Source organism: Lolium rigidum, chromosome 6 (genome assembly GCF_022539505.1).
Source record: "Lolium rigidum isolate FL_2022 chromosome 6, APGP_CSIRO_Lrig_0.1, whole genome shotgun sequence".
Classification (NCBI taxonomy): domain Eukaryota; kingdom Viridiplantae; phylum Streptophyta; class Magnoliopsida; order Poales; family Poaceae; genus Lolium; species Lolium rigidum.
In genome coordinates this window covers 226,108,990-226,131,594 of record NC_061513.1, presented here as the reverse complement: position 1 = coordinate 226,131,594, position 22,605 = coordinate 226,108,990, and the positions used below count along the sequence as shown (strand labels likewise).

Sequence of the window (22,605 nt, the reverse complement as noted above, 5' to 3'; positions counted from 1 at the left end):
TCATGTCATTTATTTTCTGGCATTGGGTGTATGTACAAGCTTTGTATTGATACTGCCCATTTCAAGAATTCCACACCCCTACTGATCCATATAATCAGTGGATCTACTGCCATGAATTATGATTTTTTGCTTGTTTAACCGTACATGGTGAATTTTGCTTGCTTGACCTGTGGATCTGCTTTAACCATTTGTTGGATGGACCGGAAACACCAAAAAATAATTTAATAGTACTCCCTCCGGCCCAAATTAATTGACACAGCTAACCAAGAACTAATGATAAGAGTTCGGCACGTCGAGGGAGTACATTGTTTTGGCACATGGAAGTTGCAAATATGCTACAGTACCATGTAACTTATATTTTTTTTCAACCTGATGTCTGCATTATTCCTGATTGATCTTACGAATCCGGCTATTCATACGCTTATAATGAAGTTAATCAATTAATTGCAGCTGAAGGTTCCTTTGACAAAATCGCAGTAACACTGTTGTATAGAACTTCCTTATGCTGATTCCTGTCTTTTTCCTTGGCATTCTCAGAAGTGAACCATGGCGAAGATCAAGCCTAGAGCACTGTTGGCACAAAGCAAGCAGAAGAAGAGCCCTGCTAAAATCGGCCCGACGATCGCCTTCATCGTGCTCGGTGTCCTAGTCGTGTCGTCCCTCTATGCTTACAAGTACTGGATGAGCAAAGGACCAGCTGGAGCTGAGGGTGTTGCGGGGAACTAGCTAATCCCATGCATGCAAATTGATTTTTGTTGTCGTAATCATCTTGTTGCCTGATTTGTTGTTGTACTTTAGTAAATGAAACATAGACAGAATTTGCCATGCTTAGGTTCTATATCCCCTCGGCACATTGTATATTCGTACTGAGTATTTATTGTGTTACAGTTCCTTCTTTGACATGGATACTTTTATTCTTCTGGGATGTTATTTATGTCAGTTATGGTATGCTGGCTTGCTTCACTGTTGCTACGGTTTACTTCCTTGGAAGTTGATCTCTGGGGCTAGTGATCTATGTTGCAGTTCTTTATTTGACAATGGGTGTCCAACTCTTCTGGGATGATTGTTGGAATGTTATCCGTTTCAGTTATTGACTTGCTTCACTTTCGCTATGGGTTACTGCATTGGAAGATGATCTCTGGCTCTCTGCTGCTATACAAGCAAAAGTTGTCACAAGATGATTCGTGATTCTGCATAGTATGGTAATTAGTTCTTGAAACGTCTATTTGACTATGCTTGACAACCATGTCGCTGTTGAACTTAAGAGGCAAACCACATGGAAGTACACGCGTAATGCGTAGTGCATGGCTTCGCAGCGACGTGGACTCGGTCGGTTGTTGCGGCGTTTCCATCATAATTCAAATCAGCAGATGAATGTCCACTTCTCTGTTCTGTTGCAGCAGGCACCATCTCATCTGATTGGAACCTTTTCCAGTGCTGTGTCGAACAAGCTCTACAGCAATCGGGAATATCGGAACGTTCATGATAGTACTCCCTCCGATCCAAAAAGTGTTATGGCTTTTATTTAAATTTACTCATTGGGAGTAACTGAAAAAACTATACTAACCTGACATCTGCCGTAAGCAGAGAGCAAAAATACACTCTCTCAGTCTATAAATAGAGGTTTGAGGACTGTCTAAATCTAAAAGCAAATTTGGTCCACGGGAGCATCAGTGCTTCCAATTTTCAATATATTTAAAAATTGTACATTTGCATTTTAAAAAATGTCACATTTATTCCATGAATACATAAACATATGATGAATACTCGTGCAAAGTTTTAGTAGAAGTTGCATTGTATTTTGAGTTGCAGAAAAAAAAAAACAGATTTGAGGGGTAGATATTTTTCAGAAATTTGACTTTTTTGTAAAGCTCAAAATCTAACATATTTTTCTCCAAAATTCATACCGTACCTTCAGAATGTTGATATTGTTGTGTGTATTTAATTTTAATATTTTTGGAATCTAAAAAATATAATTTTAAAAAATCAGGAGCACCAGTGTTCATGTGCCAGACACTATTCGCTAGATACATCCAAATTTATATTAATCTCAAACGTCTATTTTTAGATAGAGTGTGACTTTTTGAAGGACGAGCTAGATGTAGCTCTTTATTTTCAAACACAAAAAATTAGTATTTTAAAGTTTTAAAAAAATATGAAACAAAATCCTAGAGGCATCCAATGATGTATGCTACAATGGTCTAAAATCTCAATGCAAAGTGGTTTATATTCTAGGCTACACCAAAATTGAAAAATCTGACAAAATTAGTAATCTTAAAATGTGTACAATTCAGTATAAAATTTGTTATAATTTGTCATTTTTGTATAGCCTAGAGTATAAAGTAGTTTGTATTGAGATTTTCACCATTTGTATTTTACATCATTGGCTATCTCTAAAATTTTCATTTAGAATTTTAAAATTTTAAAATACAAATTCTATGTGTTTGAAAATAAAGAGCTACGTCTAGGTTGGCCTCTGTTTGAAGTTTTCCGAGGTAGTATCTTCTTTGTTATCCTTTAGTACGAGTATATCTGGCAATTTGACCATGTCCACACGTATCCGTGAATACAACGTGCGGTTCGTACGTCCATGAGAGTAACCCAATCCAGTTTCTGGTGGATGACTGGCTAGGCGATGACCACAAGATGCGTGACCACGACCCTTCTCTTCTCCCCTCCCTGGCAGTGGCAGCTAGCTAGTGATGTTTGGTGCACCCAACTCGCGACAGCAGCTTACGTTTTCTAACAGCGCTCCTCTGTGTTCTTTACAGGTCAAAAGGAAAAAAAAAATCTTACTGGAAAGATGCCACTCCGTAAACTTGTTATTTTAGGCTCACCACTCGTTTTTTTCTTCTTTTCTTCGCCCTGAAGTTTGCAAGTTCTTGCCCTTTTCACAACAATACTCGCTCCACGTCACAGGAAATCAGTGTTCAGGACAGAATTCCTGTCAAAATTTTGACTTTAAATCGGAAACCTGGAAATGAGCTGCGCAGCGTTCCAATTTTGACAGAATGAACTCAGTCTCCAGTAAAACACGACGTAACAGCTCCTCCGTAATTAAAAATCAGCGGATGCATGACTGTAATTTGATGAACCGGCCACATGTCTAAACTGTCTCCTTTCAGACACACAAAAAAATAAAACTAATGTCTCTGTCCCTCTCGATCGTTTCCGGCGTCGTTCCACGAGAGGAGTCGCTGTCCCTCTGGATCCATCCGAGTATCCGACCTCTATCCCCAACGTTAACGACGCCGAACGAATACTAGTCGCAAGATTAACCCTGGCCTGACCAAGCATGCTGCCATAGCGGATGGGTATCGCCATCAGGGCCGTTGATTGGTCCACGCATGCGTCTCGCAATCACAAAACCAAGGGATAAACACCGGTCGTCAGCAATTGTTGCGGACTCGTCGCACAAAATAGATATTATCCTCTAGAATTTGTAGCTCGCCGGCTGCAAGATCTCGTCTTCGCTTGCCTGATGTGATGATTAATTTGCGGCTTCACTATCAGAGGCAAACGAGTCGATCAGAGGAAACGACAACCACACACATGGACATGGACATGGACATGGTGGCGCACGCGTCGGCACGAAGATTTGGTGGTGCTGGTTGCGGTCAAATGTGCCAGCTTGCGGTCGTCGTTTGTTGTTGAACCATTTCTTTTTTTAAAAATGTTTTTTTCTCTTTAGGAGGCTGCAACAAAATCTCATTGTCGGCATGTTTTGCAAAATAAAAATTCTGGCTATGCAGCAATTGGCTTCTTGTGTAGCCAGACTGGCGCCCCCTAGCGGGTGGAAGCTAAGCGCGGGGATAGGCCATTCCCCTAATCCTAGAGGACGACGACGACCTCCTTCCGTACATCCTCTGTCGTTGAGCCACCCACCGGTCGTGGGAGCAAGAGAAACCCACCTAGGCGGAGGTTCTCATGATGTTGCGACAGTCTTCAAGGAGGAGCTTGATGCTGAGCTCACGACCCTGCACGCCCCCTGAGGCGGGCCGTCAACCGCCTCGGTCGGCACTCTTTCTAGCTGGCATGGACGTAAATGCAATGCTCGCCACACACGGCTACGAGACCGTCAAGGAGGGCTCTGTGGCGCCTGCCTCCACCATATGGCGAGCAGTTGCCAAGACCGGATCTACAACGCGTTCCTCCATCCATGTTGAGGTTTTCGTCCTCGCGCGTCGCGCCTATGCTCATCCATAAGCCGGAGCCGGCCTCGCTGTCGCATCGCTCGACCGGCATCGTCTTCGGGAATCCTGAGATGACACACCAGCCGTAGGGGTGCATCTCCTTCTGGAACCGTCCCACACCGCACTTGCATGCCCAAGCCGGAGCCGATGTTGCCGAAGGCGCATCCAAAATGGGAGCAGGAGTATGTCCTCTATCAGGTGAAGCTACGGGCTCCCGACGACCCAGACGAACAATGGCTTCTCCTCGTCGTTTTTGGAGCCTTCGACTTTAGCCCCTTTCAGGATTGGCACCGCTTGTAGAACTAGGTTTAGGTTTAGTTATGTGCACGTAAAACAGGAAACCTATTTTCTCAAGGGGGAATAAGCACGTGCAAGCTGTCACTGAAGCAGCTTGAGGGCGACGTGGCTAATTTGTTTTTTTTCTTTTTCCTTTCTAATTATATGGGAGCACAGTGGGAGGTGATGAGAGCCGTGAGCCCGCTACTACTACCTCACATTCTTCGAGCAGGAGTCCCGCGCTTCAAATGTTCTATTTAATTGAAACGTGCACCTCTGTCCTCTGGCCACCTACGAATTAGCTTTTCTCCCTAGATTTTTATGAATAGGTAGTAGTCAGCATGCGAAGTACAGTACAGAACGTGCATACATGTGTTTGCTCCATTTTTATACAAAAAAGGTGGGAGTGGCCTTCGTGTTTGCGTGTTGAAACGGATTGCTCACAACTGGTGGAAGCTACCAAGGCATCAACAAAGGATAGATCCCTCTTTCACACCTTGTTTCATAGATTAAACGTGTAGCTACCGTCGCTTGATAGAGATCGTGTCTTTGTAAAAGTGGAACTTAGTGAGGTTAGGGTTAACCACTACTCCCTTTCCTCGAAATAGGTTTTTACCCGTTATATTAGTATAGGGACCACATCGGTGTAACTGTTGCCTGTTGGAGTCTCGGCACAAGTAACAACCCAAAAGATATTTTAAAAAGAAATAAGAGAGAAAGAGAAAAGAAAACGATGCCAACAACGGTAGATTGATGAGGCGAAGATGATCTGCACCGTTGCGCCCTCCGTCGCCCCACTATCCTAGTAATTTAAATCGCCGCGCACCAAGCAACACCTTCAAGAAGAACTAGGACGATGATGACGTTGTTGCCCATACTAATCCTAGGGTTTCCCTTAGTACTCGGAGAGGAGTGGGGAAGGGGTACACCCGACGCCTTTAGGAAGGACCACCGGCACCCGCGGGCGTTACCGTGTCGGAGTCGGACGAGCCGACAAGGATTTCTCCCGATCTCCAAAAAAAAAAAACACTGCCACTGTCGCTCCAAAGCACTCCATCCAACTTGCCGCCCACCATCGTGTGCCACCACAATCTTGACACTATTGTCTCCCTATGGCCACCGCCGCGAGGCCTAGACGGCGGAATAGGAGAGCACGGCAATAGTCGGGGACGACATCGTTCTGAAGATGCTTTTTCGCATAGAATAGAACATCGATGAAAAGCTTTGCGAGACTTTGAGGATGTTTTTTCACGTAGAATAGAACGTGGATCAGAAACTTGGGTAGGCTTTGAAGATGTTATTTCAGATGCTGGATTTTAATCTTTGTGGGGGAAAATTGTTGGGAGATATACTACTATAGGCCAATCGGCAGCGTGAAAGTTCATACACCGATGCGGCATGCACAATTAACGGAAAAGTTGCTCTTTTGCTTGTTTCCGTACATCAATTGAGTCTAGCGCACGAGTCTCTCTTTCTTGTGTGTCCAATTTTTATTAAGAAAAAAAAATAAGAAATCGAGCTGGAGTATTAATCGTGGGAGGCGGCCACTTGGTAGCGACATGAACTGGCCATTAACCCAGCTGTCTGCCCCGGGTTGCCCACTCCACGAGGATAGAAATGGTGATGATGAGACGCATCACAAAGTGGAGCCAGCCATTAATTCCGCCGAGACAGAGCAAAAAAAAAAAGAGTGCATCTGCGGTTGCGTGAGGTGCTGTCTCGCTCAGAGCAATTCCAATAGTGTAGCCAGCTGCTAGCTATAAGCCAAGTGCCATGTCATCTATAGCTAATTTAGAGCCAACATATACAATAGTGAGCTATAAAAGTGTAGTACTTTTACAATACATGGCCCACCTTTTAGTCTCACATAGTGCCTAGGAAGCACGTGCTAGAGCTGGCTACAAGATAAGAGCCCACTCCTCTTCTCTCTCCTAATCTCTCTCTTCCAACTAAGCAAATTTATAATATTTTATCTCTTATAGCCAGCTGACTGTACCTTATTGTACTTGCTCTCTCACCTCACCGCAGGTGACTGTACCATACGCTGCCGCAGCAATTGTCGGACGTCCAGAAAGAATCTTTTCCACACGCACATAAAAGCTTATTATTCATCTCGCAAAAAATGGGGAGAAAGTTTCGTGGCCAGCTCTGTTCCAACCCAGCTCGGTCCGTGGAAAAAGTCCAAAATAAACATTAAAGTTGCAGATAAAAAATACAAAATCAATTCATATGATGAGTATATGTATGTATTTATGAGTGTGTGCGTCTACAAAGATACCTATAATTCGTACTCCGAACTTGTCAATCTCGGTTTATTTTAAAGCTAACATGTTTCTGACGGTTGAAAAACTGAGAAAAACACTACTGTGACTAAATCACTCGCCCCAGTTTCACATCTCTATTCCATTTCTAGTAATTTCTTTTGCGTGTGCACTAGGTGTTTTACTCGGCATGGGTGTGGACGTCTTGCGGTGTGGTGTGCGTTGGCTCGATTGCAGAACACATGGTAGGGTTGAGTGGCTCACGCGGCACAGCAGCAGAGAAGGGCCGAAGACATCGAACTCGAAGCGGGTCAGTCTTGCTTGGCAGCGAGGTCATAAAACGAAGCAGGAGCAGGCGGCGTTGTTCGGGGGCTAGGGCATGTCCAAGATGGTAGGCCATGTTTCGCCTATGCGAGAGTAGTGAGGAGAGGAGATCGAACAAAGGAGTGGTAGGCCCGGGCGGTTGGAATAAATTCCCACCCATTTTGGCACTTTGCACGTTATTCGTAGCTTCTTTCTTGGCATCGAGTAAGAAGAGGAGATCGAAAAAGTAGTGGTTAGGCCTACGAGGTAGGAATAAATTCCCACCCATTTTGGCATCGACATAAGAAGAGGAGATCGTAAACACCCAGATACCACCTCTAGATCCTGCCAGCCCGGTCCTCCTCATCCCCTTCGTCTGACGGGCGAATATATGAGTGGTTCGTTTACTTTTTGTAGGTCCGTTTTCCATTCGACGACTTCCACGTCCGCAATCAACAATGTTAAGACCGGCTTAGGGAGGAGCGGTGGTAACAACGCACCTTCGATATGGTATGAAGGTTGAAAATGAAGGGTATGGCAACGATTTCGTTGTAATTTTTCGTTCTTCTTGTGAAGCTTTGTACCGTCATATGTTTCTTTTTAATGTTGCTAGGATCCTTTTACTCCAGGAGTAGCGAAAAGAACAACGCCATGTTCTAAATAGACCTGTAAAGGAAATACTGACGATGACCTGAATAATAAAATTAGAAGTTAGGGTAAGATTGGGTTTGCAAGGTTAAGGTTGAGTTTTGGAGTTTTTTTGGGGTGGGCGGCAGCAGCTCGGACGAGCACCGCTGGTACTACTAGGTCCGGCCGTGTCGTGTCGATGGCTCCATCTCCCGTCCACGTCTCGGCAACCCGGAATAAAAAATCAGAGCAAAACCATTTTCTTTTTTCTCTGTCCATCTATATCTAGCACGGAGACGGACCACCAGCTCGCACCAGCCGGAACCAGGCCGGCTTGTCGTCCAGCTTCTTCTCGCCATCTCGCGCGCGCGCTATGGTTTTCCGCTTTCTAGAGAGGTCTGGCCGTGCCGCGAGCAGCTGGGCCCCACGCCCACGCTCCCCGAGAAGTGAACGAAACGAGCCGCGAGACGAGACCCATCCATCGCTTTCTCGTGCAGATGTTGTTGTCGTCGTACCGTACCGCCGACCCGCCGTGTCGTCTCCGGTTCTGCGCAGCACGGTGAAGCTGGATTCTTGCGCGATATTCGCGTGTGGCGTGCGAGAAGAGAGTAGTGGTGGGTGGGTGAGGAGGTGGAGGGGGGATTGCGAGGATGGATGGGGAGGCCCGCGTCATTGTCCTCGGCGCGCTGTGCGTGTCGGCTAGTGTGTTCGAGGCTTTTCTTTCTTCGTCACTCGCCTACATCCATCTTCGTTTGTTCGCTCCCGGGTGGGTGACTTTTCTCCCTCACATGCGCTCGCCCACCGGTACCGCACACAAAGAGTGGTTTGTGCGAGGCTTTACTGATGTGCACCGCCGCCTAGACGACATAAAAGCATCTTCAGACAGGTTATGTAAACCGTCCCCTAAACGATTTTGCGGGACGCTGGACAGAAAACATGCCCTAGTCACATTTTCCAAATGCTTTTTTCGTCCGACGCGTTTTCAAACCGTGTCTGGCGTTCAGGACCATCCCGTGTGTATACGGACTCATACGGGACGCCGAGTCAAAAACAAGGTTTAGGGTTTGGTGCTTGGGGTGACATCCCAGCCCGTTCCACATATATATATGACCAATACAACATACACGTCCGTATATAACACATATAGGCGTGTGCTACAAGTAAGACAGAGTTAGATGACAATTACAATTGAGTAAAATCTGTTTTAAACCTTAAAGTGGTAGTGGGTGTCCAAATCAAACCTCAAACTCTCTATCCCGGAAATCAGCACCCCAAACTTGTTCATCCCAGTCTAAAAACGTCTAAACCAAGTTTTTTCACCGGGATTGCTGATGTGGCAATGGTCAACACCGGGAAGCTGACTATACATGCTAAATGGAAGCTGGTCCCATGGACACCTCAATTTTCACGGTGCTGCTATGCCGATGGAAGGCGTCAGTTGCTTTGCCCGACGCGCATAGATGCGGCGAGGCGTTTTAGCTCGTTCACCACGCGAATAGGACAGTGGCATTTTCGTCGGCCACAAATGCGTCGTGCTCTTGTGCTCTTGGTTGTGCCCTGTGATCTTCGAAATAGGCTTTCGCCCCACTATATTAATATAGCAACAATTCGATACAACAAAATAGCTGGGGCCGCAGCACAATCAAGCCCAAACGAAAAGACAAAGAAAAGAAAAAGAAACTAATACCAACACCGGCAGATTGACGAAAGTGAGGATGACTCCGCAACCGTTGCGTCCTCGCGAGAAGTACCACCACGCTCCTAGCACGCCGAGACGCCGCATACCAAGCAACACCTTCAACAAGGGAACGACAACGACGCCGCTGCTACCAGGACTAGGCCTAGGGTTTCCCCCGGTACACGGAAGGGATTGGGGAGGGATACATCCTACGCCCTTCAGGAAGGAAGGCGGCACCCGCAGGCATCGCCGCGTCGGAGTCGGACATGCCGACACGGATTTCACCCTCGCCGTCGCATTCTGGTCACCGGAACAGGGCCTAGAGGAAGAGACAACATGCAACAGGGACGGGGGTAGCGGCACCACAACCGGGCGGGAGGGAACTACCTCCACCGCATTCGCGGTCGCCGACCGGACATGGCAAAGAGGGCAAACCAGGCACGATCTGGCCCGGTCGGGCCCAAACTGGCCCGTAAAGCCCTACTGCCAAGCTGCACCGCGCCGCCAAGGAGCCCCCGCGCCCCCGCCACGCCGCGGGGAAAGTCAGCCCCGCCGTCGCCGGCACCGCGCGGGCAATGCCCGGTGGCCCACGCCGACGGCGACGGCCGGGGGAAGAGGGAGAAGGAGGACTGGGAGTGGCGACGCTAGGGTTTGTCCGTCGCCCGCGGGGGGCGAGCGAGCGAACGGGTATCCCCTCTGTGACCAGTCTTTTTTTGGAGAATCCATCGAACATGAAGGAGAAATAGGAGGAGTTTCCGCTGCCGTGTTGCTGCTTCGGCCGAGCAATGAGCCAAAACGAGGAAGAAGATAGCTATGGACTTTGCCATCAATTCAGTGAGTTCATCACAAAATTTAAGTTCAGGTGCACAGGAAACCTCTATTTATTCCTTGGACTACAGATTGATGGAGAGATTAAAAGATTAATTGCTCAGCCCATGGAACTGTTAACTGAAATTTGCAAACAGAAGTTCAGTTTAAAACTGGACCGGCCTCATTCATCACGGCTTCCGGCTTCCGAGCTATTCCATGGCGTCCCGTCTTGTAGAGGCTCTAAAATCCCAAGGTGTCATGGTCCATTATGCTGCGTGTGGAGCAGAAGGACCAGTTCAGGAGCACGGGACCATGGTGCCTCGCCGACGCACCTGAGCCTCATGTCGAGCAGTTCCTTCTCACTTCTCTCAGCTAATCCGCGTGGCTGCTCGCCGGACTGGGCACTGGCGGCTCACAAGACGGGTTCAGCGGAGACTGCTAGCGCCGGGCGAGGAGCTCACACACACGCGAGATCCAAATCAGGGGAGTAGAGAAGGAGAGCAGAGGAAGATGACGGGTTTGACATGTGGGTCATAGTTGTCATTGAGCACATCACGAATCCTTGTTTGGCAATGATCTAAATGGGAATTATGACCAGGAATTGTGAGTTCGGGGTGCTGACTTCGGGGATCGAGAGTTCGAGGTCTGATTTGGACACTCTCTACCACTTCGAGGTTTAAAACAGACTTTACTCATTACAATTCTAACACTCCCCTCAATCTAAACCGCTATGAACAAAGGTTAAGATTGAACCGGAATCTATCTAACATCTGTCTAGTGGCTGGCTTAGTAAACACATCAGCCAATTGGTCATGAGTGGATATGAACTCGACATCCAAGTCACCAGCGAGCAACTCGTTCTCGCACAAAGTGAAAATCAATCTCTATGTGTTTCATCCGGGCATGAAAAACTGGATTCGCCGTCAGGTATGTCGCCCCTAGATTATCACACCACAATATGGGAGGACGCTGCCGAACAACACCAAGTTCCTTGAGTAGAGAATCTACCCAAATAGCTTCAGCAGCTCCATTAGCCAATGCTTTATACTCTGCTCGGTACTAGATCTCGAGACAGTAGGTTGCTTCTTTGCACTCCAAGAAACAAGATTTGGACCAACAAATACTGCAAACCCGCTGGTAGACCGCCTATCATCAACACATCCAGCCCAATCAGCGTCTGTAAAAATACTGATGACAGTAGATGTGTGATGACCCACAAGTATAGGGGGTGTATCGTAGTATCTTCGATAAGTAAGAATGTCGATCCCAACGAGGAGCAGAAGGTGTTAACAGGCAGTTTTGATGAAGGATTCACTGTATATGCTCACAGACAAGTATTCAGGGGGTTTTGATGTAACGGATGAATAAAGTACGAGTAAGTAAAATGCGAGAGAAATAATTGCAGCGAGTGGCCCAATCCTTTTTAGCACAAAGGACAAGCCGGTTTGTTTACTTATAATGACCAAACGTTCTCGAGGACACATGGGATTTTAGTCTAGTGCTTTCGCTACATACGGTTGATTAATCTTCATTGTTTTGATAAGTGTTGTGTGGGTGAACCTATGCTAATGTACCGCCCTTCCTAGGACTAATACATACTTGTGATTATACCCCTTGCAAGCATCCGCAACTACAAGAAAGTAATTAAGATAAATCTAACCACAGCCTTAAACTCGAGATCCTGCGATCCCTCCTCGCATCGATATACCAACGGGGGTTTAGGTTTCCGTCACTCCGGCAACCCCGCAATTGGCAAACGAGTACAAGATGCACTCCCCTAGGCCCATAAATGGTGAAGTGTCGTGTAGTCGACGTTCACACGACACCACTAGAAGAATAACACCACAACTTAAATATCATAACATTGAATATTACTCAACCATAATTCACTACTAGCATTTAGACTTCACCCATGTCCTCAAGAACTAAACGAACTACTCACGAGACATCATATGGAACATGATCGGAGGTGATATGATGATGAATAACAATCTGAACATAAACCTTGGTTCAATGGTTTCACTCAATAGCATCAACAACAAGTAGAAATCAGTATCGGGAGAGTTTCCCCTATCAAACAATCAAGATCAAACCCAAATTGCTACAGCGGTGACGATGTCCAGCGGTGGAGATGGTGGTGATGATGGTGGAGATGATGATGATGGTGATGGAGATGATGTCCAGCTCGATGGCGGTGACGATGGCGTCGATTTCCCCCTCCGGAAGGGAATTTCCCCGGCGGATTCCTCGTCCGCCGGAGAGCTCTTTTCTCTCCGGTGTTCTCCGCCCCGCGAGGCGGGCCGTAACCCTTCGTGAGGATTCCTCTGTGGCTTAGGTCTTCGGGACGAAGGGTTTCGCGAAGAAAAGGAGGCGAAGGGGCCGAGGGGGCTCCACACCACATGGTGGCGAGGCTAGGCCATGGGCCGCGCCACCCTATGGTGTGGGCCCACCCTGGGTCCAGCTGGCTCCCCCTTCGGCTTCCTCCGTCATCCGGAAAAATAGGATTTTTGGTAAAACTTCCTTCCACGAGTTGATCTTCCGAAATATTGCATCCCGACGGTGCTTTTTCCAGCTAGAATCCCGGCTCCGGTGCTCGATCCCCAAATAATCATGAAACATGCAAAATAGATGAAATAACATAAGTATTGTGTCCCAATATGAAATATATCAATGAATAACGAGCAAATTATGATATAAAATAGTGATGCAAATTGGACGTATCAACTCCCCCAAGCTTAGACTTCGCTTGTCCCCAAGCGAAACCGAACTCGTAAACAGGTCCACATGTTTATGGAGTGAAGAGTCGATAAATAAAATACGGACAAGAAGCATCATATTCATTCACACAAGACATTATAGTAAACAACTTCCTCATATAACTCAATCTTGAAACAAGTATAAGGTAATCACAAATAAAGGTGCATAAGAGATCATAATTGGTGATGGCAAACTTTGTTCTTGGTCAGAGAACATTTAACAGATTATACTTATCTATTGAGCAGCGCTCTCATATTAAAATCTTATGGTAAACTTGCATACTCAATCATATTAATCATTGATGACTTTCAAAGCTATATTCATTCAGGTAAAACTTGTACTAAACAAGAAAGAGTAAAGACATGATAAAGCAAATCACAATATAATAGTTTGATCACAACAACTCAAATGCTTGCTTGAGATGGAGGGAAATAGGTTTACTGACTCAACATAAAGTAAAAGACAGGCCCTTCGCAGAGGAAGCAGAGGATTAAATCATGTGCTAGAGCTTTTTCAGTTTTGAAATCATATAAAGAGAATAAAAGTAAAGTTTTGAGAGGTGTTTGTTGTTGTCAACGACTGGTAGCGGATACTCTAACCCCCTTGCCAAACAGACCTCCAAAGAGCGGCTCCCATGAAGGACGTTATCTCTACCAGCAAGGTAGATCATCCCTCTTCTCTTTTATTTACACATGTACTTTAGTTTATTTAAGGATGACACTCCCCCCAACCTTTGCTTACACAAGCCATGGCTAACCGAATCCTCGGGTGCCTTCCAACAATCTCATACCATGGAGGAGTGTCTATTGCAAAATTAAGTTGTTTACTGATGAATCAGGGCAAAACATGTGAAGAGAATTATTAATGAAAGTTGATTAATTGGGGCTGGGAACCCCGTTGCCTGCTCTTATTGCAAAATTATAGGATAAGTGGATGAAGCCACTAGTCCATTAGTGGAGGCTGCCTAACAAGACTGAAAGATAAAACACCACATACTTCCTCATGAGCTATAAAACATTGACACAAATAAGGAGTAATAAGTTTTGAATTGTTTAAAGGTAGCACATGAAGTATTTACTTGGAATGGCAGAAAATACCATGCAGTAGGTAGATATGGTGGACACAAATGACATAGGTTTGGGTTCAGGTTTGGATGCACGAGAAGTATTCCCTCTCAGTACAGGTCTTTGGCTAGCAAGGTTAATTAGCAAGCATAGGAGTTGAGGGAAACAAACAAATATACATGTGATAGAAACAATCATGCATCTTACTTGTAAGCACAAACAGTTTTAACTCTAGAATACTAAGCAAAGAACTGATAAGGAAGATAATAACATCTTCTACATGTATTTCCTCTATTCTCCTTAAACTCAAAGTGTTGTTGCTATTGACCGTTGCTAAGTTTGCCAAAACCAAATAGATTTACTTAATGCTCTGATGGCGTGTATTTCACACGTTCGTTGGGCAACCCCAAGAGGAAGGTATGATGCGCACAGCAGCAAGTTTTCCCTCAGAAAGAAACCAAGGTTTATCGAACCAGGAGGAGCCAAGAAGCACGTTGAAGGTTGATGGCGGCGGGATGTAGTGCGGCGCAACACCGGAGATTCCGGCGCCAACGTGGAACCTGCACAACACAACCAAAGTACTTTGCCCCAACGAAACGGTGAGGTTGTCAATCTCACCGGCTTGCTGTAACAAAGGATTAACCGTATTGTGTGGAAGATGATTGTTTGCGAGAGAAAACAGTAAAAACAAGTATTGCGGTAGATTGTATTTCGAGTAAAGAGAATGGACCGGGGTCCACGGTTCACTAGAGGTGTCTCTCCCATAAGACGAACAGCATGTTGGGTGAACAAATTACGAGTTGGGCAATTGACAAATAAAGAGAGCATGACAATGCACATACATATCATGATGAGTATAGTGAGATTTAATTGGGCATTACGACAAAGTACATAGACCGCCATCCAACTGCATCTATGCCTAAAAAGTCCACCTTCGAGGTTATCATCCGAACCCCCTCCGGTATTAAGTTGCAAAGCAACGGACAATTGCATTAAGTATGGTGCGTAATGTAATCAACAACTACATCCTTAGACATAGCATCAATGTTTTATCCCTAGTGGCAACGAGCACAACACAACCTTAGAACTTTACGTCACCGTCCCGGTGTCAATGCGGGCATGAACCCACTATCGAGCATAAGTACTCCCTCTTGGAGTTAAAAGCATCTACTTGGCCAGAGCATCTACTAGTAACGGAGAGCATGCAAGATCATAAACAACACATAAGCATAACTTTGATAATCAACATAACAAGTATTCTCTATTCATCGGATCCCAACAAACGCAACATATAGAATTACATATAGATGATCTTGATCATGATAGGCAGCTCACAAGATCCGACAATGATAGCACAATGGGGAGAAGACAACCATCTAGCTACTGCTATGGACCCATAGTCCAGGGGTAGACTACTCACTCATCACTCCGGAGGCGACCATGGCGGTGTAGAGTCCTCCGGGAGATGATTCCCCTCTCCGGCGGGGTGCCGAGAGCGATCTCCGGGATCCCCCGAGATGGGATCGGCGGCGACGGCGTCTCGGTAAGGTTTTCCGTATCGTGGCTCTCGGTGCTGGGGGTTTCGTCACGGAGGCTTTTAGTAGGCGGAAGGGCAGGTCAAGAGGCGGCACGGGGGCCGCCACACGCCGACCAGGGGCCGCGCCGCCCTATAGTGTGGCCCCTCCGTGGCCCCTCTTCGTCTCTCCTTCGGACTTCGGAAGCTTCGTGAGAAAATAGGCCCCCGGGCTTTGATTTCGTCCAATTCCGAGAATATTTCCTTACTAGGATTTCCGAAACCAAAAACAGCGAAAACAACGAATCGGCACTTCGGCATCTTAGACCACGGGCGGCGCGGCCGAGGGGGGCCGCGCCGCCCTGGGGCTTTAGCCGCCTCGTGGCCCCTCTTCGTCTCTCCTTCGGACTTACGGAAGCTTCGTGAGAAAATAGGCCTGCTGGGCTTTGATTTCGTCCAATTCCGAGAATATTTCTTTACTAGGATTTCTGAAACCAAAAACGACGAAAACGACAAGCGGCACTTCGGCATCTTGTTAATAGGTTAGTTCCGAGAAAATGCACGAATATGACATAAAGTGTGCATAAAACATGTAGATAACATCAATAATGTGGCATGGAACACAAGAAATTATCGATACGTTGGAGACGTATCAGCATCCCCAAGCTTAGTTACTGCTCGTCCCGAGCGAGGTAAAACGATAACAAAGATAATTTACGGAGTGACATGCCATCATAAACTTGATCATACTATTTGTAAAGCATATGTAGAGAATGCAGCGATCAAAACAATGTGTATGACATGAGTAAACAAGTGAATCATAAAGCAAAGACTTTTCATGAATAGCACTTCAAGACAAGCATCAATAAGTCTTGCATAAGAGTTAACTCATAAAGCAATAATTCAAAGTAAAGGTATTGAAGCAACACAAAAGAAGATTAAGTTTCAGCGGTTGCTTTCAACTTGTAACATGTATATCTCATGGATATTGTCAACATAGAGTAATATAATAAGTGCAATAAGCAAGTATGTAAGAATCAATGCACAGTTCACACAAGTGTTTGCTTCTTGAGGTGGAGAGAAATAGGTGAACTGACTCAACATTGAAAGTAAAAGAATGGTCCTCATAGAGGAAAAGCATCGATTGCTATATTTGTGCTAGAGCTTTGATTTTGAAAACATGAAACAATTTTGTCAACGGTAGTAATAAAGCATATGCATCATGTAAATTATATCTTATAAGTTGCAAGCCTCATGCATAGTGTACTAATAGTGCTCGCACCTTGTCCTAATTAGCTTGGACTACCTGGATTATCACTGCATATACATATGCTTTAACCAAGTATCACAAAGGGGTACCTCTATGCCGCTTTGTACAAAGGTCTAAGGAGAAAGCTCGCATTTGGATTTCTCGCTTTTGATTATTCTTCAACTTAGACATCCATACCGGGACAACATAGACAACGGATAATGGACTCCTCTTTTAATGCTTTAAGCATTCAACAACAATTAATTCTTTTCTCATTAGAGATTTGAGGATGTTTGTCCAAAACTGAAACTTCCACCATGGAATCATGGCTTTAGTTAGCGGCCCAATGTTCTTCTCTCACAATATGCATGCTCAAACCATTCAACTCGGTGTAGATCGCCCTTACTTCGGACAAGACGAACATGCATAGCAACTCACATGAAATTCAACAATGAGTTGATGGCGTTCCCCGATAAACATGGTTATCGCACAACAAGCAACTTAATAAGAGATAAAGTGCATAATTACATATTCAATACCACAATAGTTTTTAAGCTATTTGTCCCATGAGCTATATATTGCAAAGGTGAATGATGGAATTTTAAAGGTAGCACTCAAGCAATTTACTTTGGAATGGCGGGAAAATACCATGTAGTATAGGTAGGTATGGTGGACACAAATGGCATAGTGGTTGGCTCAAGTATTTTGGATGCATGAGAAGTATTCCCTCTCGATACAAGGTTTAGGCTAGCAAGGCTTATTTGAAACAAACACAAGGATGAACTAGTACAGCAAAACTCACATAAAAGACATATTGAAAGCATTATAATACTCTACACCGTCTTCCTTGTTGTTCAAACTCAAAACTAGAAATTATCTAGACCTTAGAGAAACCAAATATGCAAACCAAATTTTAGCATGCTCTATGTATTTCTTCATTAATGGGTGCAAAGCATATGATGCAAGAGCTTAAACATGAGCACAACAATTGCCAAGTATCACATTACCCAAGACATTTATAGCAATTACTACATGTATCATTTTCCAATTCCAACCATATAACAATTTAACGAAGGAGAAACTTCGCCATGAATACTATGAGTAGAAACCAAGGACATATTTGTCCATATGCTACAGCGGAGTGTGTATCTCTCCCATAAAGTGAATGCTAGGATCCATTTTATTCAAACAAAACAAAAACAAAAACAAACACGACGCTCCAAGAAAAAGCACATAAGATGTGGCCGAATAAAAATGTAGTTTCGGGGAGGAACCTGATAATTTGTTGATGAAGAAGGGGATGCCTTGGGCATCCCCAAGCTTAGACGCTTGAGTCTTCTTGATATATGCAGGGGTGAACCACCGGGTGCATCCCCAAGCTTAAAGCTTTCACTCTCCTTGATCATGTTGCATCATACTCCTCTCTTGATCCTTGAAAACTTCCTCCACACCAAACTCGAAACAACTCATTAGAGGGTTAGTGCACAATATAAATTGACATATTCAGAGGTGACACAATCATTCTTAACACTTCTGGACATTGCATAATGCTACTGGACATTAGTGGATCAAAGAAATTCATCCAACATAGCGAAAGAGGCAATGCGAAATAAAAGGCAGAATCTGTCAAAACAGAACAGTTCGTATTGACGAATTTTAAAATGGCACCAGACTTGCTCAAATGAAAATGCTCAAATTGAATGAAAGTTGCGTACATATCTGAGGATCATGCACGTAAATTGGCATAATTTTCTGAGCTTCCTGCAGGGCAGTGGGCTCAGATTCGTGACAGCAAAGAAATCTGGAACTGCGCAGTAATCCAAATCTAGTACTTACTTTTCTATCAACGGCTTAACTTGGCACAACAAAACTCAAAACTAAGATAAGGAGAGGTTGCTACAGTAGTAAACAACTTCCAAGACACAAAATAAAAACAAAGTACTGTAGGTAAAAACATGGGTTGTCTCCCATAAGCGCTTTTCTTTAACGCCTTTCAGCTAGGCGCGAAAGTGTGTATCAAGTATTATCGAGAGATGAAGCATCAACATCATAATTTGTTCTAATGATAGAATCATAAGGTACCTTCATTCTCTTTCTAGGGAAGTGTTCCATACCTTTCTTGAGAGGAAATTGATATTTTATATTACCTTCCCTCATATCAATAATAGCACCAACGAGTTCGAAGAAAAGGTCTTCCCAATATAATTGGACAAGATGCATTGCATTCAATATCCAAGACAACAAAATCAACGGGAACAAGATTATTGTTAACGGTAATGCGAACATTATCAACTTTACCCAAAGGTTTCTTTGTAGAATGATCAGCAAGATTAACATCCAAATAACAATTTTTCGAGCGGTGGCAAGTCAAGCATATTATAAATTTTCTTAGGCATAACAGAAATACTTGCACCAAGATCACATAAAGCATTACAATCAAAATCTTTAACCTTCATCTTAATGATGGGCTCCCAACCATCTTCTAGCTTTTTAGGAATAGAGGCTTCGCGCTCTAGTTTCTCTTCTCTAGCTTTTATGAGAGCATTTGTAATATGATGCGTGAAAGCCAAATTTATAGCACTAGCATTAGGACTTTTAGCAAGTTTTTGCAAGAACTTTATAACTTCAGAGATGTGGCAATCATCAAAATTCAAACCATTATAATCTAAAGCAATGGGATCATCATCCCCAATGTTGGAAAAAATTTCAGCGACTTTATCGCAAGCAGTTTCGGCGGTTTTAGCGAGTTTCGAGGCAGTTTTTCGCGCTTTGCATTAGAAGTGGAAACATTGCTAACACCAATTCTTTTATTAGTATGAGTAGGAGGTGCAGCAACATGTGTAGCATTAGCATTACTAGTGGTGGTAATAGTCCAAACTTTAGCTATATTCTTCTCTTTAGCTAGTTTTTCATTTTCTTCTCTATCCCACCTAGCACGCGAGTTCAGCCATTAATCTTATATTCTCATTAATTCTAACTTGAATGGCATTTGCTGTAGTAACAATTTTATTTTCAATATCCCTATTAGGCATAACTTTTGATTTCAAAAGATCAACATCGGAAGCAAGACTATCAACTCTAGAAACAAGAATATCAATTTTATTGAGCTTTTCCTCAACAGATTTGTTAAAGGCGGTTTGTGTACTAATAAATTCTTTAAGCATGGCTTCAAGTCCAGGGGTGAATTCCTATTATTGTTGTAAGAATTTCCATAAGAATTACCATAGCCGTTGCCATTATTATAAGGATATGGCCTATAGTTATTACTAGAATTGTTCGATAAGCATTGTTGTTGAAATTATTATTTTTAATGAAGTTTACATCAACATGTTCTTCTTGTGCAACCAATGAAGCTAACGGAACATTATTAGGATCAACATTAGTCCTATCATTCACAAGCATAGACATAATAGCATCAACCTTATCATTCAAGGAAGAGGATTCTTCAACGAGAATTTACCTTCTTACCTTGTGGAGCTCTTTCCGTGTGCCATTCGAGTAATTTATCATCATATCATCAAGAAGTTTTGTTGCTTCACCAATAGTGATGGACATAAAGGTACCTCCAGCAGCTGAATCCAATAAATTCAGCGAAGAAAAATTTAGTCTGCATAGAAGGTTTGGATGATCATCCAAGTAGTCGGTCCATGGGTTGGGCAATTTTTAACCGAGAGATTTCATTCTTTCCCAAGCTTGAGCAACATGTTCAGTATCTAATTGTTTAAAATTCATTATGCTACTCCTCAAAGATATAATTTTAGCGGGGGGATAATATCTACCAATAAAAGCATCCTTGCATTTAGTCCATGAATCAATACTATTCTTAGGCGAGAGATAGCAACCAATCTTTAGCTCTTCCTCTTAATGAGAAAGGGAACAATTTTAGTTTAATAATATCACCATCTACATCTTTATATTTTTGCATTTCACATAGTTCAACAAAATTATTGAGATGGGCAGCGGCATCATCGGAACTAACTCCGAGAAAATTGATGGTTCATGACAAGATTCGGTAAAGCGAGGTTTAATTTCAAAGAATTCTGCTGTAGTAGCGGAGTGGAGCAATAGGTGTGCATAAGAAATCATTATTATTTGTGGTTGTGAAGTCACACAACTTAGTATTTTCAGCGTTGGCCATTTTAGCAATAGTAAATAAAGCAAACTAGATAAAGTAAATGCAAGTAAACTAATTTTTTTGTGTTTTCGATATAGCAAACAAGATAGCAAATAAAGTAAAACTAGCAACTAATTTTTTTGTATTTTGATTTAGTGCAGCAAACAAAGTAGTAAATAAAATAAAGCAAGACAAAAACAAAGTAAAGAGATTGAGAAGTGGAGACTCCCCTTGCGGCGTGTCTTGATCTCCCGGCAGCGGCGCCGAGAAAAGAGCTTGATGGCGTGTATTTCACACGTTCGTTGGGCAACCCCAAGAGGAAGGTATGATGCGCACGGCGGCAAGTTTTCCCTCGAGAAAGAAACCAAGGTTTATCGAACCGGGAGGAGCCAAGAAGCACGTTGAAGGTTGATGGCGGCGGGATGTAGTGCGGCGCAACACCGAGAGATTCCGGCGCCAACGTGGAACCTGCACAACACAACCAAGCTACTTTGCCCCAACGAAACGGTGAGGTTGTCAATCTCACCTGGCTTCTTCGTAACAAAGGATTAACCGTATTGTGTGGAAGATGATTGTTTGCGGAGAAAACGGTAGAAACAAGTATTGCGGTAGATTGTATTTCGGTAAAGAGAATTGGACCGGGGTCCACGGTTCACTAGAGGTGTCTCTCCCATAAGACGAACGGCATGTTGGGTGAACAAATTACGGTTGGGCAATTGACAAATAAAGAGAGCATGACAATGCACATACATATCATGATGAGTATAGTGAGATTTAATTGGGCATTACGACAAAGTACATAGACCGCCATCCAAGCTGCATCTATGCCTAAAAAGTCCACCTTCGAGGTTATCATCCGAACCCCCTCCGGTATTAAGTTGCAAAACAACGAGACAATTGCATTAAGTATGGTGCGTAATGTAATCAACAACTACATCCTTAGACATAGCATCAATGTTTTATCCCTAGTGGCAACGACACAACACAACCTTAGAACTTTACATCCTTGTCCCGGGTGTCAATGCGAGGCATGAACCCACTATCGAGCATAAGTACTCCCTCTTGGAGTTAAAAGCATCTACTTGGCCGGAGCATCTACTAATAACGGAGAGCATGCAAGATCATAAACAACACATAAGCATAACTTTGATAATCAACATAACAAGTATTCTCTATTCATCGGATCCCAACAAACGCAACATATAGAATTACATATAGATGATCTTGATCATGATAGGCAGCTCACAAGATCCAGACAATGATAGCACAATGGGGAGAAGACAACCATCTAGCTACTGCTATGGACCCATAGTCCGAGGGGTAGACTACTCACTCATCACTCCGGAGGCGACCATGGCGGTGTGAGAGTCCTCCGGGAGATGATTCCCCTCTCCGGCAGGGTGCCGGAGGCGATCTCAGGATCCCCGAGATGGGATCGGCGGCGACGGCGTCTCGGTAATGTTTTCCGTATCGTGGCTCTCGGTGCTGGGGGTTTCGTCACGGAGGCTATTTGTAGGCGGAAGGGCAGGTCAGAGGCGGCACGGGGGCCCACACCACGGGCCGGCGCGGCCGAGGGAGGGGCGCGCCGCCCTGGGGTTCGGCCGCCTCGTGGCCCCTCTTCGTCTCGTCCTTCGGACTTCCGGAAGCTTCGTGAGAAAATAGGCCTGCGGGCTTTTATTTCGTCCAATTCCGAGAATATTTCTTTACTAGGATTTACGAAACCAAAAACAGCGAGAAAACGGCAAGCGGCACTTCGGCAT

General features: G+C 44.3%; 1 pseudogene; it reads left to right on the top strand.

The window, feature by feature from the left end:
• Positions 1-546: 546 nt before the first annotated feature.
• Positions 547-22,605, top strand: part of LOC124663808 — a 26,140-nt pseudogene continuing 4,081 nt past the window's right edge.